At 36.5% G+C, this 18,663-nt stretch overlaps 1 long non-coding RNA gene across 2 annotated transcripts in view; it reads left to right on the top strand.

The window, feature by feature from the left end:
- LOC112919931 (uncharacterized) overlaps nucleotides 1-18,663 on the top strand; it is a 124,231-nt gene that overhangs the window by 86,590 nt on the left and 18,978 nt on the right. For both annotated transcript variants that reach the window (XR_003234991.2, XR_011997328.1), the window contains one exon: nucleotides 11,839-13,124. This is a non-coding gene — a long non-coding RNA (uncharacterized lncRNA). The remainder of the gene's footprint in view (nucleotides 1-11,838; nucleotides 13,125-18,663) is intronic.

Here is an 18,663-nt window from a genome sequence, read left to right as displayed (position 1 = left end):
CATATAGAAGAGAATGCACAGAACTTTAAGGAGAGAACTTAGAATGATGTGAAGGTAATAGGAGCAGATAATAAAATTAGTTCAGGAGAAAATCATTAGAATTTAGAGAAGCTCAGAGGACAGAGATTAAAAGAGTACAGCCCATGAGCATCAGAAAGGTGACTTAGTGTCTGGAGCTCAGAGAACCTGTTGAGATGAGGATCTGGTGACTGGGAAGACTACCTGTAACAAAGGAGTCTATCAAAAACATCCATAGAAAACCCCTTTGCTTTCCTAGGGACAGAGAGAACTAAGGGAAGTACCCTTCCTTTGGGTTGGGTTTAGAAGTAGGGAGAATAAACAAATAAGAATATTTGCAGCTCTAAGTAGAGATAGCTGTCTAGAAGTGGTGATAGTAAGCCAGGAGTGACTAGCATGGGCTTAAGTAGCTCTTAAATCAATCAAAAGAATTTTAAAAAATCTGTTTTGAAGTAACTTACCTAACTTGAACATGACTTTTATCATGGCATTCCTATAAAGCACAGTGACAAAACAATTTAGCAAACCAGATGCTGGGGACTCCTGGTTCCATGAATTAGACTCAAGTGAACCATCCACATCTACCAAGTTTCATTCCTAAACACATCAAGGTTCTTGGCAGAAGGGTCTTATGGTTAACAGGCTCCATTCAGAAAGTATTGCAGGGACAGACAGCAGGCATTTGCTCTTTTTAGGAGTATCTGTGTGTTACTTCCCAGTGAATTATGGGGGAGGGAGAAGTTTGTTTTATAAAAGGAAATATTGAAGGCATAAATTACTCATCTCAGAAGACATGAACAGACATTTCTCCAAAGAAGACATCCAGATGGCCAACAAACACATGAAAAAGATGCTCAACATCACTCATCATGAGGGAAATACAAATCAAAACTACAATGAGATATTACCTCATACTTGTCAGAATGGCTACTATCAAAAACACAAGAAATAACAAGTGTTGGCGAGGATGTGGAGAAAAAGGAACCCTCATGCACTGTTGGTGTGAATGCAAACTGGTACAACCACTGTAGAAGACAGTATGGAGGTTCCTCAAAAAATTAAAAATAGAACTACCCTATGATCCAGTGATTATTCCTACTAGGTTTTTACCCAAAGAAAACAAAACACTAATTCAAAAAGATACATGCACCCCTGTGTTTATTGCAGCATTATTTACAATAGCCAAATTATGGAAACAGCTCAAGTGTCCATGGGTAGATGGGTGGATAAAGAAGAGGTGGGATATATATGCAATGGAATATTACTCAGACATAAAAAAGAATGAAACCTTGCCATTTGTAACAACATGGATGGAGCTACGAGAGTAGAATGCCAAGGGGAATTAGAGAAAGACAAATACCATATGACTCCAGTCATATATGGAATTTAAGAAACAAAATAAACAACAAAAATAGAGAAAAATGAATGGACTCTTAACTCTACAGAATAAACTAGTGGTTACCAGAAGGGAGGGGGCGGGGAGGATGCATGAAACGAGTGAAGCAGATTAAAGCGTGCACTTACCGTGATGAGCACTGAATAACATATAGAATTGTTGGATCGCTGCATTGTACACATGAAACTAATATAACACCGTATGCTAACTATACTGGAATTAGAGTAAAAAATATACTCATGTCAGATTTTCTGTGTGTAGGAAAAGGTGTTGCTATACTATACCATGTACCTCTGAGAAATTTTCTTTTGCCTTACTGGACCCTCTTTTCTCTAATGATAGAGATGACCCTGATAGAGTTGGCATAGCATTTCTCAAAGGATCTGAACCCTAACCTGAATTCTTGAGATAATTATCTACAATGTAGCAATTTTGATCAAGTGCCAAATATTACCAGTTCATGAATATATTCCCAAAGACCACTGCCCTTAAAGATGTAGAAATATAGTGAAACATCTTTATTTTCCTTTTAAAATTACAAGCATAATAATGCTCCTCTTAATTAAAACCTAATGCTGCTTTTCTAATCTATGGATTTATGGAATTCTGTAAATTCCTCCACTGATATCAATTGCATAAGCACTATTAAAGAAACATTTGGTTTAACCCTGCAAAAAGGTTTCTCTTTTCTGATTAATAGAAAAGAAACTCCTTGTATTTCTTATTTGGTGGTTACAAGCCTATATGCACACGCCTATTTACTTAAGAGCATTTTCCTGTTGCCCTGAAGATACGTTTTCTTTTGAAATCAGTAAGGTTCTCCCACACTTTTATTATTTTGGCCAATATGTGCTGTTGTTCAGCAAAACCTTCAGGAGTGTAGGTGGTGTTGGAGAAATCATATGGTTTAATGGACAAGCAATCTGTGAAACTACACTCGTGTGCTATATTACATTTCGTAATCCATATTCTTGCATAGTGCCATGGCTCTTCTCTGAAGGAAATTTGCATTATTGTCCTTGGGAATAAGAATAGATCAGAATTTGCTGTTATGTAACAATGATCCATTATTAGATGGTGTCTTTCATGCATGGTAACCAAGCTCCAAATGAACTTTATATCTATGGTCCCTACTGCACAGATGACAGAGACCAATCTGTTATACCAGGTTTTCTCTAGTGTGATCCACAGCCAACCTGCTTGGGAATCACCTCCCCTTAGCTCTACTGAATGCTTCACCATCCCAGCTACCCACCAGTTTCTCCACTCTTTGGGGCAGCATTTCTTAAACTTGGCTGCACATTGGCTGCATGTTGGAATCATTAAAGAATAACAATGCCTAATTCCATCTCCAGAAATTTTGAGTCAATTGGTCAGTGGTGTGGCTTAAACATTAGGGTATTTGAAAGCTCCCTAAGTAATCCTAATATGTAGGCAAGGTTTGGAACCACTGCTCCAGGGCCCCTTAGACTGTGAGAGGAGAGTCTGGATATTTCCATGTCACTTCCCCTCATTGTGCTTGCTTTCGGGGCCCTGAGAGAACTTGTTCAGGGATATGCTGATGTGCAGATACTACAGGAAGTACCTCATTTCTCACTCTTCGTAGGTGGAGATGGTCTCAATCTTTCAAAAGGTTTTCTTCAGTATTGATGATCTTTGCCCTCTAGAATGCTCAATTGCCCTTTCCTCTAAAGTCCTGCAAATGGTATTAGGAGTAAACAGTCTGAGAGAATGACCTATTCACAATCACACTCCAGGCTTCCATAGCCTCTGGACTATTAACTATATCTTAAATGATACACTATGCACAAAATATAAAGAAATAGTTAGGTATACTTTGATATTGTTGACAAAAATTCTTAAGTCTTTTAACTCTTGTTCCTTTTCTTCTACCTCTCTCAAAAGTTCAAGAAGAAAATCTATGTGTCCCTCTTCTAGCTTCTTGCCATTCTTTCTGCCTTCTTGCCTTTGCTTTAAGCTTCTGTATTTTTGAAATGCCTTTCTATCTGGTGAATTAATTTAATTGTGCAATTTTCCCAAAAGCCGTTCCTCTAAATAGAATAAACATTTCTATGATTTCAAGGTACAAATCTCTAGGTGTAGGAGGAAAAAAATACTGTGATTTGAATTCATTAGATTTGGGTTTGACGAACAAGGGGTGGTGGAAAGGGAGGTGGGCGGGGGGTGGGGGTGACTGGGTGACAGGCACTGAGGGGGGCACTTGATGGGATGAGCACTGGGTGTTATGCTATATGTTGGCAAATTGAACTCCAATTTAAAAAAATAAAAAATACAAACAGTTCTGAAAAAAGAAAAAAAAAATCATGTTGTCCACCTTAAAAAAAAAAAAAGAGAGATTTGGGTTTGAACCTAGGCTCTATTGTTTAATTAGATGGTTAAGTTACTTCTTACCCTGAGCATTAATTTCTTTGTGACATGAGGATAAAAATGGATAGTACATGTGGTTGTATGGATGATTAAATAAAATAATGCATGTAAAAAGCACTAAGCACAGTGCCTGACACATAAAGATAATTTAGTAATTACATTCACTTCTATACACTTTCAAAAATTAAAAAAATAACAGGTTGCTCCAAAGCCAGAGGAAAAATGCCAGAGGATTTTTGGAGCAGACTCATTCTGCAACTTGCTGAGCTTGTCAGAAGCTGAAGAGTTAATTCCGCCCCCACCCCCCACCAATTCCCTCTCCTAGTTTATACACCCACCACTTGGGTTCAGACTGTCCCTGTGATGAGGGTGAGCAGAATTCATGGTCCTTCTCCTATGCTAACTTCTCAAGGCTGGCTGCTGGAAGAGTGCTCATGATTTCTTTCACTCTTTAACACCACACAAGGCCACCTGGAGAGAAGAAGCTTGTTTCATCTGTAGTTCAGTAAATATCTCAGGGCTGGTCAGAGAGCAAGGACTGGTTAAATGAAAGAGGAAGGACTTTCTGATTCGTGTCTGGCTCCCCCAAATCCTGAGCAATCTGTTCCTGTTTAAAACAAAAAGCAAAACATGTTTCCTCAAACCAGTTTAAGAGAATAGTGATGACTAAGACAGTATATTTATTTCAGCTGTCCGAGGAGGCATGGATTCCTGGATTATTATTTTTAACAATTCTTCTATATTTTTGAAAATACTGTTTTCCTTCCTAGGGACTCTTGACAAGTAATTCTTTTTTGGACATTAAGATGCCAGGGGAACAAGTTCTCAATTCTGAAACATTTCCTTGTTCAAAAAGATTAGAAAAGTTGGTTTAGAAGAATACAGATCTAAAGATGGTGGAGCAATTCTGTATGTTGGCAAATTGAACACCAATAAAAAATAAATTTATTATTACAAAAAAAAATAAAGATGGTTGAGCAAAGTTAAAAAAATTAATAAAAGGACAAGTGGAAATTGTACTCACTCATTCCATAAATAACTATTAAGCATCCACTGTGCACCAGAGACCACTGATATAATTCTAGGTGAACAAAGCTAAACAACAGGTACCTGACTCCTCATGGTTCTTAACAGCCTAGGGTGTCAACAAGAAAAGACATTATTACAGTCCAGTGTGGTAAAGGCACTGATAGTGCAACTGCAAGGAGGTATAAGAGAGGACGTAGAGATCCAGAGCAGAATTTAGCTAGGTAAAGAGAGTTGGGTGGAAAGGGTATTCTAGACAGAGGGAACAACATATCTTAAAGCTTAGACACAAAACAAAGTGGAGTGGGTTTGAGGAATTACATTCATTTCAAGGTATGTGGAGCATGAATGTAGCAGGAGGAGTAGCTAGAGATGAGGTTGGTGGGATACCCATATTCTTCCATTCAGCAGCTTGATGCTGGTAAAACGTATATTTAGGATTGAGAGGAAAGAAAAACTCCTTGGAGGTATTGGCCCCAAGGCAAATGCTCCAACTGAATCTTGTCAAGATATATGTGTAATGTGGTTTTCCATTTTGCTATTGTTTCATGCTGCTTATAGGCTCCTCTTGGGGTTGTGGATATTGGCACTACCTCGGATCCTATTTGAGTTTTCTAGATCCCTTGGGATAATATAGTTGGCCCCCTTGTCACCTTCCTTTGGAGGTAGCCTTACTGTTTGCTTAGTTGCTCTTGCCCTAGGACTGTTAGTTCTGGCCTCTTACTCTTTCCTCACCAACTCACTGAAAGTTCTAATTGTCAGTGTATCGCCTGTATTTCCTCCTTGGTCATTGTACATCAACTCTGTTGTTCTTCCTCTATCACTTGCCTACCCTCATCCTCTAACAGTTATTTTAAATGCATTTCTTTCTCTATAAATCCCCAAGATTTCTTTATTTACCACTGCAGAAATACTGACAATCCCACTTTTTTTCAGCAGGATTAAGGCTATTTTTGATCTTTCCTTTAACACATCTGTGTTTTTTTATCTACATTTTATTTTTTCTTCCAGGAGCAGCTGAAAAGTGCCCTTTCTCTTCACTTGCTTCTGAATTGTTCTTCTGGGGCTCCTTAACCAAGTATTTGTTTGACTTAAAATTGTTTTTTTATATACTTGTGGGCAAATCCAATTACATCCTACTTCACCCTCCACAGAATGGACAAAATGAGATCTCTTCCCTTCTATATACCTTTTTTTTTCCATTTTGCGGGAAGAAAGAAAACACAATGTATTGTATTTATTAACTCAGCTGCTAATAATTTTCTGACCTTTTTTCCATGATACCTCTAAATAGAGTGGTGGGCCTATAGAACACACTGAAATGCTGACATTACTGATCAATTGATAGATTAAAGTTGTGCGTGACTCTTGTTCAGCTCCACTTATCTTGTCTTTTTACAGAACAACCATGTTCCTGGCATAGTTCATCTTGTCTGGCTAATTATCGCCATGCCTGATTTACCTTTATTTTTTTCTTTAATCAGTTATCAGTCTTTTCTGGTATTTATGATTAGGAACTCTTTAGCCCATGAACAGGCTCTTGTAGTTAAATCAGTTTCTACCAATTAGCTCTTAAAATACAGTTCTTAAGAAATCAGTAGAAACTTTATTTTTGCAGCCACCTACAGAAAATTAGTGCACAAATATTCCACACCTCAACTGGATGGATTTTTTTTAAAGATTTATTTATTTGTAAAAGAAAAACACAGAGAGAGAATGAGCAGGAGAGAATACCAAGCAAATTCCACCCTTCCCTAGGCCCCCTACCAAGCATGGAGCCCCATGACCCCGATACCCTGAGATGAGCTCAATCTCATGACCCTGAGATAATGACCTGAGCTGAAATCAAGAGTTGGACACTTGACCGGCTGAGCCAACCCGGTGCTCCTGGATGAGTTTTTTAATTCACAATATTTCCAGGAGTTTTTCTTTGAGTAAATCACTGTTTGGCAGCTTGAGCAGGGCTCAATGTTAGAGGGCTAATCTATCCATGTTGCTGGGTGACTCAGTTAACCTCTCGTTATTCCAGTGATATTTTTGATAGATCTCCACTGCCTCCCAGTATTCAAGATTCTCGACTATTGGATTAGATAGTGAGCTGAACATGGATTTTGATGTAATAGCCAAGATATTTCTAATGTCTTGGGAAGATAATGTGGAATTGCATTAAGAGTACTAAGAGTACTTTGCTGAAAATCAGGAAATTCTGAGTTTAGCCCTAAATCTGACAATTGCTTGAAAGTGAATTATCTCCTTAATCTCTCTGTGTCTCAAGTTTTATCTTCTAAAACATGAAGTTTCCTTTAAGTTAAACATTTCGTAGTTCCTATGTTCCCAGTGCTACTATGAAGGGAACATCTTAGGGACATTTCTTTATCCCCATTACTCCATAATTTCACCGTAGTGGACATTGCTATGGGTCTTTGTTAGGTCATATTTAGGCAATATATATAGGCACTATTAATTTGGAGACATGTCTCAGAATTTTTCTCATATTGCCTAAGCCTGAGAGTTTTAAAGGAGCTTACCCAAAGTCATATACCCTGGAAATATAGATTTAGAGACTCTAGCTTATATAGAAGATGAGATTAGAAGCAGTCTTGGAGAGGGAATATTTGAAGGGAAATTGGCTGAGAATTCTTCTGAACTAAGAGAGATGATATATGAATCTTTAGATAGAGAGTGTATTTCAAGTTTCAAGTACCTTAAATAAAATGGATCCACCTTAGAGTGAACTTGCAGAGTATCAAGGGTAATAAGAAAAATCTCAAAGGCCAGCTAATCCCAAAGAAAGACTGTCTACCAAGAAAATTATATTTCCAGTAGACTTCCATCTGTAATCATCAATTTTATTTTTTTAATTTTTTTAATCATCAATTTTAGAGGACAATGAAGTAAGCACCTTCAAAGTCCTGAGGGAAAATAACTGAAAACCTACAATTCTATTCTCAGCTAAATGGCTATTCAAAGGTAAGAGAAATCTGAGGACATTTTCAGGCATACATTCCACCCACATGTCCTTTCTAAAAAAGCAACTATACCAATAAAGAATATTCAGAGGGGACGGGGGATGTAATAAACAACAGTGAGCACAGAAGTTGAAAGGTGTTGGTAAATTTAAGAACAATTGGATTATTAAAAATAATATTAATAATATTATCTTGTGTTAAATAATAAGAAACCAAAGCTATAAAGTAATAATCTTATGGGTATGGGACATGTTTACATGTTTTAGGGTCATTGTCTTGTTCAGGTGGAGGAGACACTGAATAATGTAGACTTTGTTAGATAAACATATATCTAGGTACCTAGGTTAGGGAAACCACTAGAAAAGTAGAAATATAACCTATAGCTTCCATATCAACATAGAAAAACCTTACATTCCAACTGAATACAGGAAAGGAGGGGGGGCACCACTAAACAAAAACAAAACTAAAAACAAAAAAAGATGAATAAGTCTAAATATATAAGGAACTAATGATTGCTGAACATATATTATTTTAATCATGAGTCTTATTTTACAGAGTCCGAATTACTCTAGATTTCCTGTGGGATTTGGGAGGAGGGAGGAGGTGGCAGGGGGATGGAAACCATCTAAAATACCGGGATTATCAGCACTAATTTACTCTCTTACCCAATCGTTAGCATAAAGTTGAAACTATTTCATTAATATTATTTACAACATAATTTCAGACAGATTTCCAGATATTTTCTAGTTTATATGAAAACCATTTTCATTTAATACTGAGATGAAAATGCCTTTTCATTGCCTCTCAAACACCTCGAATCTGGTGTTTGATTCCACTTCCCAGATGGCCTCCTAATCCAGCTCTTTATAGACAATCCATAGGTTAGGATCGTCAAATAGTGTGCTATGATTTTAGAAATTGTTGTCTATGTTTACTATAATTATGGAGGTAATATGAAGCTTTTGCATTTTGCCATTGGGAGAAAAAATAGAAGGATTTGGAGTAATCAGTTGTTACAGACACATCTTGAAGTTAAATCAAAGCTATGTTTAGTTTGCTTTAGCACAGTCTGATTTCAAAAACAGCCTGGGTTTTTGAAAGTTGGATATTTGTAAATATTCTATATTCAGTTGCTTATGTTCCTCATCCAGCTACTGACCTTCAAAAACTAGGAAATCATTAGACTATGCTTTGTATATACAGTGAGGTTTACAATCTCAATCTAAACACCTATTTTGGTTCATTTAATCAGCAGCTACTCTAGTCTTCTTAGTATATCAAAAGACCTTTTTCTTCCTTTTTTTGCTTGAGCTTGGGGTGCTTGAGCTTAAGTTTACTTTATTTTGTTCTCAAGTCAAAGTGTAGGTCACTGGGATACAAGTTTTAGTAATCTTAGGAATTCCTTAGTCCAAACTTTCATTGCATAGAAGGTGACTCACAAAGAAGGTTGAAGAGGAAGTATAACTACCCTAAATTCTTAGGACTCATTAGTGACAATGAAGTATGACCTGAAACCTAGGTAATCTGTGGGTTGTTTTTTCAGAGCTCTTAATACCATTTTGAAGTTGAATTCAGTTTTGGCTCATAAAATAAGAGGCAAAAATTAGTCTTTAGGGGAGCTTTTCTCTTTGTCTTGGGAGTGATTATTTTGCTTTCAGGACTGTGAATTTAAATCATGGACCTCTCTACCTGCTCGGAGATATCTGAGTACAATGGAGTAATGTAAATATACTCACTTCAGACTGGTTTGTAAAATAATTTGTTAAATAAATAGAGTGCACTTAGCACAATTGTAGTCCAGCAGAATTAGATAATTTTCCCTTGGAAGTTGAATGGAGGTAACCTATGGACAGAAATGGATTGTTCCTTGATTATTTGTATATGAATGTATTTTTGAAAAATGTGTTGTTTATGACTGTTTCCTTTTATTTTTTTTTCCTTGAGCACAGAGCTAGACTATATTTCCTAGCTTTCCTTATAATTACTTGTGACCATGTGATTGGTTCTTGTCAAACTATATAAGTAGACTGTTGTGTGTCACTTCTAGGCCAAGGATGTTAAGAAGTGGATAGCCCTTGCATATGCACTCTTTCTGTCTTGATGGATACAATTGACAGAGTCAAGAGGAAGGCAGGGCCCCAAGATAAAAGAAGCCTGTGTCTCTGAATTGCCTCAAAAAGAAACACTATCTGCAGAAGCTAGGACACTATTTCTGATCATTAAAGAAAAGAAAATAAACCATTTTTTTTGAATTTTGTCTTATTTGTTACAGCAGCTCACATTACCTTAATTCATACAGTGTTCTTGTCTATGTGCTTCTTCATAGCAAACTGGGGAACTGGACTTCTACTACATAAGCATATAGGCTCATCTCTACTTAACATGTGAGGAGAGACTGTTAAAAGAAACAGCAGTCAATTGGTGCAGCAACACATTGAACCAACAATATCTCACATGTGGTATTTTTTTGAGACAGGATAATTCAGACCTTAGGAAATTATTGAGTTAGGATTAAGATTAGGAAATATATAAGATTTCAGATTATTATCATCGATTAACTTCTCTGGCCTCAGAGGATGAGACATGCCTAATGGGTATGGAGTAGAATCTTTCTCAAGTGAGTCAAGTGAGTCAGCAGATCAATCATCCAGGGGTGAGAAAGAAAGTGAATCTAGGAGAGTTGGGTTTTAGTTAGGCTTGGGTTTGTAGGGTAGAAAGGCCCAAAGAATTTTCTTGGTGGTTGTTGAGTTTGACCCAACCACATGGAGGCCTGAGATTTAGACTGAGGTTAGCCTTTTGAGTTCCATGACTAGATTTTTTTTTTATTGTGCTAAGATTACATAATATGAGATTTTCTCTCTCAACAGATTTTTTAAGTATACAATATAGTTTTACTATCTGTTGTACAGCAGATCTCTAGAACTTACTCATCCTACATAACTCAAATTTTACACCTTGATTACCAACTCTCCCGTTCTCTCTCTCTCCAGCCCTTGGTAACTACCACTTTATTCTTTGTTTCTGTGAGTTTGACTATTTTAGGTACTTCATACAATTGGAATCATGTGCTATCTGTTTTTCTGTGATTGGCTTATTTCACTTAGCATAATGTCCTCAAGTTTCATCCATGTCATCACATATGGTAGGATTTTCTTCTTTTTAAAGATTGAATACTAAAAAAAAAAAAAAAAAGATTGAATACTATTCCATTGTATGTCTATACCACAAATTATAATCCATTAATCCATCAGTGGACATTTAGTTTCTTTCTACATCTCAGCTATTGTGAATAGTGCTGTAATGAACATGGAAGTGTTAATCTTTTCAAGATCCTAATTTAAATTCTTTTTTTTCAAAATTTATAGATTCATGAGAGACACACAGAGAGAGAGGCAGAGACATAGGCAGAGGGAGAAGCAGGCTACATGCAGGGAACCTGATGTGGGACTAGATCCTGGGACTCAAGGATCACGTCCTGGGCTGAAGGCAGGCGCTAAGCCACTGAGCCACCTAAGGATCCCCCCTCAATTCTTTTGAATAAATACAGAGAAGTGAGATTGCTGGCTCTAATTACAGTAGCTCTAATTTTAATTTTGGGGAGAATCTCCATACTGTTTCCAATATGCACTATTTGGTATTTCCACCAATAGTGTACAAGGATTCTTATTTTTCCACATCTTTGCCAATATCTGTTTTCTTTTGTTTTTTGATAATTGCCATCCTAACGGGTATGTGGTAGTATCCCATTATGGCTTTGATTCACATTTCCTTGATGATTAATGATGTTGAAAATATTTTCATATACCTGTTGGCCTTTTGTATATCTTCTTTGGAAATGGTTAAATGTTTTAATAGCCACATTGTGTTTTGGTTACATTATTCTTTAAGCCTTCAGTGAAATATTGCTGCAAGTCACAAACTCATCTCAAGTGTAATGTGAGCAAGGGAAGCTGGATGTGAAGAATCAGAGGGCAAAAACAATTTGGAGCACCCATGGGAATGGACTGAAGATCCTGTCAATTCTTTTTGTCTCTGTTATAGGTAGTATGAGTGTGCTGCAGATGCCAGGGTCTTTTGTCACAGAGCTAAACACATGCACCTGGCCCAGGAGTCAAAGAAGCTGAAGGAAGATCAAGGACAAGTTAAGTGGGAGCCTCTGGTGTAGCTGTTTCCTCAAGTTGATAGGATATGCTAGCAGATCAACATGTATGGGTTACAGAATGTTTACTGCTTCACTTCCTCTCTCCAAATCTCTCTTGTGGTCCGCCCCTAACTGGAATCACACCGGAAAGGGAATTCTGCAAAATATAGGTCAGCCTTGTCAAGTTGACATATTACACAGTCGCTATGATAATGTCTTAAATATTGTATGGGGTATTATCAGATGTTATATAGGGAAAGAATTTCAGGCTCTGTAGTCTACCTTGTTGCTTGATAAAGAATTCTTGACTAATCTCTACAAGGATAGGGCAATTTCTTTATTGCCTTCTTTTGCACTCCAGTGTCTACACGTTCACTTTTACATAGTAGCCTGTTAATAAACATTAGCTGAATAAGTGAATGTGTATGTTCTAGATACCATACTAAGTTCCAAGGGTACAAAACTAAAACATGTTCTTTTCTTCCTTTATGGAATTTGGAATCTAGTTCGATAAAACATATAGATAGATAGGTAGATACATGCATACATACATTAAAAACTTTTATAGATATGCACATTCTTTGCCAACATATGTGATAATTAAAATTCTGTATAAAAGTAATTTATTGTTATATTATGCATTTTTCAAAAATGCATGAAAGATGGCTAAAAGAATCTTGAATAAAAAATTCCAGTTTTCTAAAATTAGGACAAGAGACTAGAGATTTAATAAAAGATATTAAGCATTCACTTTAGGGGAAAAAGTTTTGGAATAGAAATTTCTGATTCTGCAGATGTCTCAGAGAAGAATGATAATTGCGGCAGAGATGGGATGGATGGTTACAAACCAGTTTCTTCTTTTTTTGGGGCCCACAATGAGACTGAAGTTCTCAACTTTCCTTGCGGTGAAGCATTGTCATGTGTCTGACAATAAAATTTAAGCAGACATGATGTGCACCATTTCCAGATCTTGTCCATATAAATTTTCCACATGTGATCTTCTATACTCCTTCTCCTTTTATAGCTCCACATAGACGAGTATGATAACTTTGCAAAGTGTATGTTAAAGGTGTTTTGGAAACCATGGCAGAGTTTGAAGATAGAAGAAGCCTGGGTGCCCAGTCTACCATTTAGAGGGGATCTGGCATTTAATCAGGAAGACTTGCCACCCATACTAGATCATTTGGTAAGCAAAAGACATAAATTTTTACTTTTGAAGCTATTAATATTTTGGGGTAAGTTATTATAGCCACCCATGTCACTCAATGTAATACAATGATTTATAGTAAGAAATTTGGTTTATGGCCACATTATTTACATATAAATATAAATAAATATAAATGTATATGCATATACACACACAGCCCTTTCTGCTGCTTTCCAACATGATCCAACTGTAATTTCTGGTCAGTGATTCCAGGTTTTGAATAATTTCTTTTTTTTTAAGATTTTATTTATTTATTCATGATAGACATATATATATATAGAGAGAGAGATGCGGAGAGACACAGGCAGAGGGAGAAGCAGGCTCCATGCAGGGAGCCTGACATGGGACTTGATCCCGGGACTCCAGGATCATGCCCTGGACCAAAGGCAGGAGCCAAACCGCTGAGCCACCCAGGGATCCCTGGTTTTGAATAATTTCTAAGTGTTCAGTTTTTTTTTATCTGCTAAGAATTGAGAAATCACATTCTCTGTTCAGCTATTTATGTTGGGATCCACATTTAGTTTTATAAGCTTTCCCCTGTTTTTAGTTTAGTTTTGGTTTTTTAGCTCATTAATTTTATTTCTGTTTGTAGATAAGAAATGTAAGAGTGGAATGTTAATATGTGTGTGTGTTTATGTGTTTAGAGGTTTGTGGTTAATAAATGAAAAGTGGTTATCTGAGATCACATGATTCAAAATTAACACAATCATCTTCAGATTCTTAGTTTTCTGATCCCCAATCTAGTGAAGGTCAAAGGCTTAGGAATCAATGAACTTTTAGAGGTTTTCCAATCCCTTGTGACACATTTAAATAAGACTCCACAAAATAGATTAAATCCAGTTAGGCTATTGATGATGAATATTGGATCATAACTTTGCTATTAACTTGAATATCAATATACCATGTCAAGCTATCCCATTCAACTTTTTATTTTAATATATTTCTCAGGATACCCAAACTTATTTAATTATATATATATTTTTAATCAATCCATTTTTTAAAGATTTTATTTATTTATTCATGGAAGACAGACAGAGAGAGAGAGAGAAAGGCAGAGACACAGGCAGAGGGAGAAGCAGCTCCCTGCAAGGAGCCTGATGTGGGACTCGATCCTGGGTCTCCAGGATCATACCCTGGGCTGAAGGCAGCGCTAACCCGCTGAGCCACCCAGGCTGCCCAATCAATCCATTTTTTAATTTTTTAATTCTTGACATCACATAACTAAATTGAAATTTATTAATATTCCATATTTGTTCATATTTGCATGTGTGCACACACACAAATTAATCCTATTCACAGTGAACGTGGTACAGGAGAAGGGATTTACACTTTCCAGCTTTTAGTCTTTCTCATTATCTGAATTTTTTTTCAGGGATTTCTATGCTTTAAAAATAATAAACATATATGAGTCCTCATTCAAAACCAGGGAAAGAAATTACAGGAAGAGAAAGCTATAAGTCATAGATTTTATGAATATAGATGCAAAAATCCTAAAAAAAAAGTTAGGAAAGCAACTACAGTAACATATGAAAAGAATTTATTCTATGATCAAGTGGAGTTTATCCCAGAATGCAAGGTTGGCTTAACATCTAAAAATCAGCCAATCTGATAAGCCATATAAATAGAATAAAAGAGAAAGTCCACGTGATCATGCCAATAGATGCAGAAAAAGCATCTGACAAAATTCAACACCACTTCATGATAAAAACACTCAATAAATTAGGAATAGAAGCGATCTTCCTCAACTTGACAAAGAGCATCTAGGAATAAAACCTACAGCTAATGTCATATTTAATGATGAAAGACTGAACGTTTCTCTTTAAAGGTCAGGAAAAAGACAGGATATCTGCTCTGCCACTTGTATCCATCATTGCACCAAGTTTCTGGGTGAGGAAATTAAGAAAGAAAAGGAAGTGATAAGGCACCTAGATTGAAAAGGTGAAAGTAGAATTTTCTCTATTTTTAGATGACATGATCTTATATATAGAAAATTCTAAACAAACTCTTAGAACCAATGAATGAGCTCAGCAAATGGCAGCATATAAGGTTAATTTACAAAAGATAATTGTATATCAATATATAGCAACAAAAAATCCAAAAAAAGGGATCAAAGAAAAAATTCCATTTATAATAGCATTTAAGAAAATAAAATATTTAGGAATAAACTTAACAACGTAGTGCAGGGATCCCTGGGTGGCGCAGTGGTTTAGCGCCTGCCTTTGGCCGAGGGCGCGATCCTGGAGACTCGGGATCGAATCCCACGTCAGGCTCCCGGTGCATGGAGCCTGCTTCTCCCTCTGCCTGTGTCTCTGCCTCTCTCTCTCTCTCTCTCTCACTGTGTGCCTATCATGAATAAATAAAATAATATAAAAAGTTAAAAAAAAAATGTAGTGCAAAACATAGCCACTGAAAACTGCAAAACATTGTTGAAAGAAATTAAAGACCTAGGTAAGAAAGAAGAAAGAAAACCTAAATAAATGGAAAGATAACTCCTGTTTATGGATTGAAAGACTTAATATTGCTAAAATAGCAATAGTATTCAAAGCAATCTACAGATTCACTTAAATCTAACAAAATTCTAGCTGCCTTTTTTTAACAGAAATTGACAAAAATCTAACAAAATTCTAGCTGCCTTTTTTACAGAAATTGACAAGCTGATCCTAAAATTTGCAGATATGTAAATGATCCAGAATAGCCAAAACAGTCTTGAAAAAGAACACAGTTGGAGTTCTCACACTTCTTAATTTCAAAATTTATGACAAAACTACAGTAATGAAGACAGTGTAGTACTGTAGTACTGGTATAAAGATACATATATAGATCAATTGACTGAAATCCAAAAATAACTGTCATATTTACAATCAATTGCTATTTGACTGGGTTGCTAAGATAATTCACTAGGAGAAAGAATAGGGATGTGTTGTGTGTTTTATTTTTTATTTTTATTTGTTTTATTTATTTATTTGTGTGCGTGTGTGTGTGTGTGTGTGTGTTTTAAACAAATAGTGATATATATACCTAAGGGACTTGTAGCTAAAATATGTAAAGAGATTTTACAACTCAGTAATAAAAGACAAATAAACCAATTTAAAAATGGGCAAAGAATCTGAATAGATAGTTCATTCACAGAAAATACAAAAATGGCTACTAAGCACATGAGAAGATTCTCAACATCATTAGCCATCTTGGAAATGCAAATGAGAACCACAATAGGATATCACTCCCTCCCCCCAGTAGGATGGCTAATACAATAATTTAAAAAGTAGGTAATAATAAATTTTGCTGAAAATATGAGGTAGGCAGAAGTCTTACACTGCTGTCAGGAATGTAAAATGGTGTAGCTGGTTTAGAAAACTGGCAGTTCCTTATAAGATAACATAATGTTGCCACATGATCTATTAAGTGTATTACTGAGTATATACCTAAAGGAAATGAATACTTATGCCCACACGAAAACTTAGGTGAAGTTTTGTAGCAACATTGTTCATAAGCCACAATGTGGAGACAACCTAAATGTCCATCAATGGATGAACATGTACCCAAGATATGACAGAGGAATACGATGGAATGTTATTCAGCAGTTGAAAAGGAATGAGGTAATGGTGCCTGCTACAATGTGGATGAGCCTCAAAAACATTTGTTGATCAAGTGAAAGAAGCCATTACAGAAGGCCATCTATTGCATGGCTCCATTTACATGAAGTGTCCAGAATAGACAAATCATTATGGATAGCAGGTAGATCAGTGTTTGCTTAGGGCTAGGGGAGTCGAGGGGAAACAGGTAGTGACTGCTAATGCATATGTGGTTTCTTTCTGATTGATTAAAGTGTTCCAAAACTGATTGTAATGGTGATTGTGTAACTTTTTTAAAAAAAAATTTATTTATTTATTCACAAGAGACACACAGAGAGAGGCAGAGACACAGGCAGAAGGAGAACCAGGCTCCATTGCAGGGAGCCTGATGTGGGTGGGACTAGATCCCAGGTCTTCAGGATCACGCCCCGGGGCTGAAGGCGGCGCTAAACCACTGAGACACCTGGGCTGTCCCTGATTGTGTAACTTTTTGAATGCACTAAAAAACATTGAATTATTACACTTTAAATTGGCAAATTATGTAGTAGATGTGTTATATTGCAATAAAGTTATAAGAAATAAAACATTTGCATGTGTGTGTCCCAGTGCTTGCTTTCTTTATCAAACAAAGAGCTAAGATATATGGTTGATAGTTTTCTTCCATTTCTGCTTTTCTCTAATTCCATGGTTTTGTGATTTCCAACAGACATCAATATTGTCACACACACGGTGTTTTGACTGACGAATGATTTTTAATAGTTCTAAGATGATCTTCAAATTATTTTTAGAAGTTTCTAGAATATAAATAACAAACCCATGATCATGCCATTTATGATCTCACAGAGTAAAAGCCACTGCTTTCCTATACCATTTGAATAGTCACCACTGGTATTTGTGTTGAGTCTCAAGATAACTAGATTTCTATATTATCTTGAGTAAGGAAAATACATAAATTCAAATTTTTCATCAGCTAACATTGTTATAAACTGTCTCTTAGTTAGCCTGAGCAGCAGATTTAATACATTGATTGATCAAGCACTAGGAAGGCAAATTGAATCAAAATGTAATGTCATTTGGGGAAGAGGCAGATAAAAAGTTTGCAGACCTTACAAATCGAAGATATATAGATCAGTGACAGTGATTAGAACAGGTTGTGATTTGATCCAGACCTTAAATCATGCTTCTTGAAAAAATATGTTTTTTGTTGTTGTTGTTGTTTTTTGTTTGTGGTCAAATATCTTTGACCACAAAGTGACAAAACCAGACAACACAAGCCAATATGAAGTTCAAAATGTAATCAGCTGCCAAGGCTTAAAATGATGATTTTCATCATGTAACTGTTCTGGATTATGCTGAAGGTAGAAGAAAGCAGGCTCCTCCAGCTTTTGGGGCTTAAAAAGGGTTCATGCTATGAGTGGGGTGGATAGATGAGCTTCCTATACCACAATTTCTTTCCTTCTTTCTTTTTTTTTTTTTTTAAAGATTTTATTTATTCATTCATGAGAGACCCAGGGAGAGACAGAGGCTGAGACACAAGTAGAGGGAGAAGCAGGCTCCCCTCAGGGAGCCCTATGTGGGACTCAGGATCATGCCCCGGGCCAAAGGCAGGGGGTCAACCGCTGAGCCACCCAGGTATCCCTATAGCACAATTTCTAAGAATGTTTCTCACTGGTAGACTTTGGGAACCAATAGCAAAATTTGGCTGGTCTGACTTAGAACAGGAAGAGAGGTGGCTTTCTTAAGCCAAAGACACAGGCTCATAACCACTGGAAGTGGTGACATCAATAGTAAACAAGGTGCTGCAAAAGGTGTCATCTTTATGTGAGTAGTCTGAAAGTTGAGGGTCACCAGAGTCTATTCAGAAAGGCACCACAAACAAACAATAACACTAACTGTCATGTCCTCTTTGGATGTGAGAAGCATTCTATGCAGTTATCCAGAAGTAT

This window comes from Vulpes vulpes, chromosome 15, assembly GCF_048418805.1.
Source record: "Vulpes vulpes isolate BD-2025 chromosome 15, VulVul3, whole genome shotgun sequence".
NCBI lineage: Eukaryota > Metazoa > Chordata > Mammalia > Carnivora > Canidae > Vulpes > Vulpes vulpes.
The sequence above is the reverse complement of the archived record's forward strand: the minus strand, read 5'-3'. Positions and strand labels throughout refer to the sequence as shown.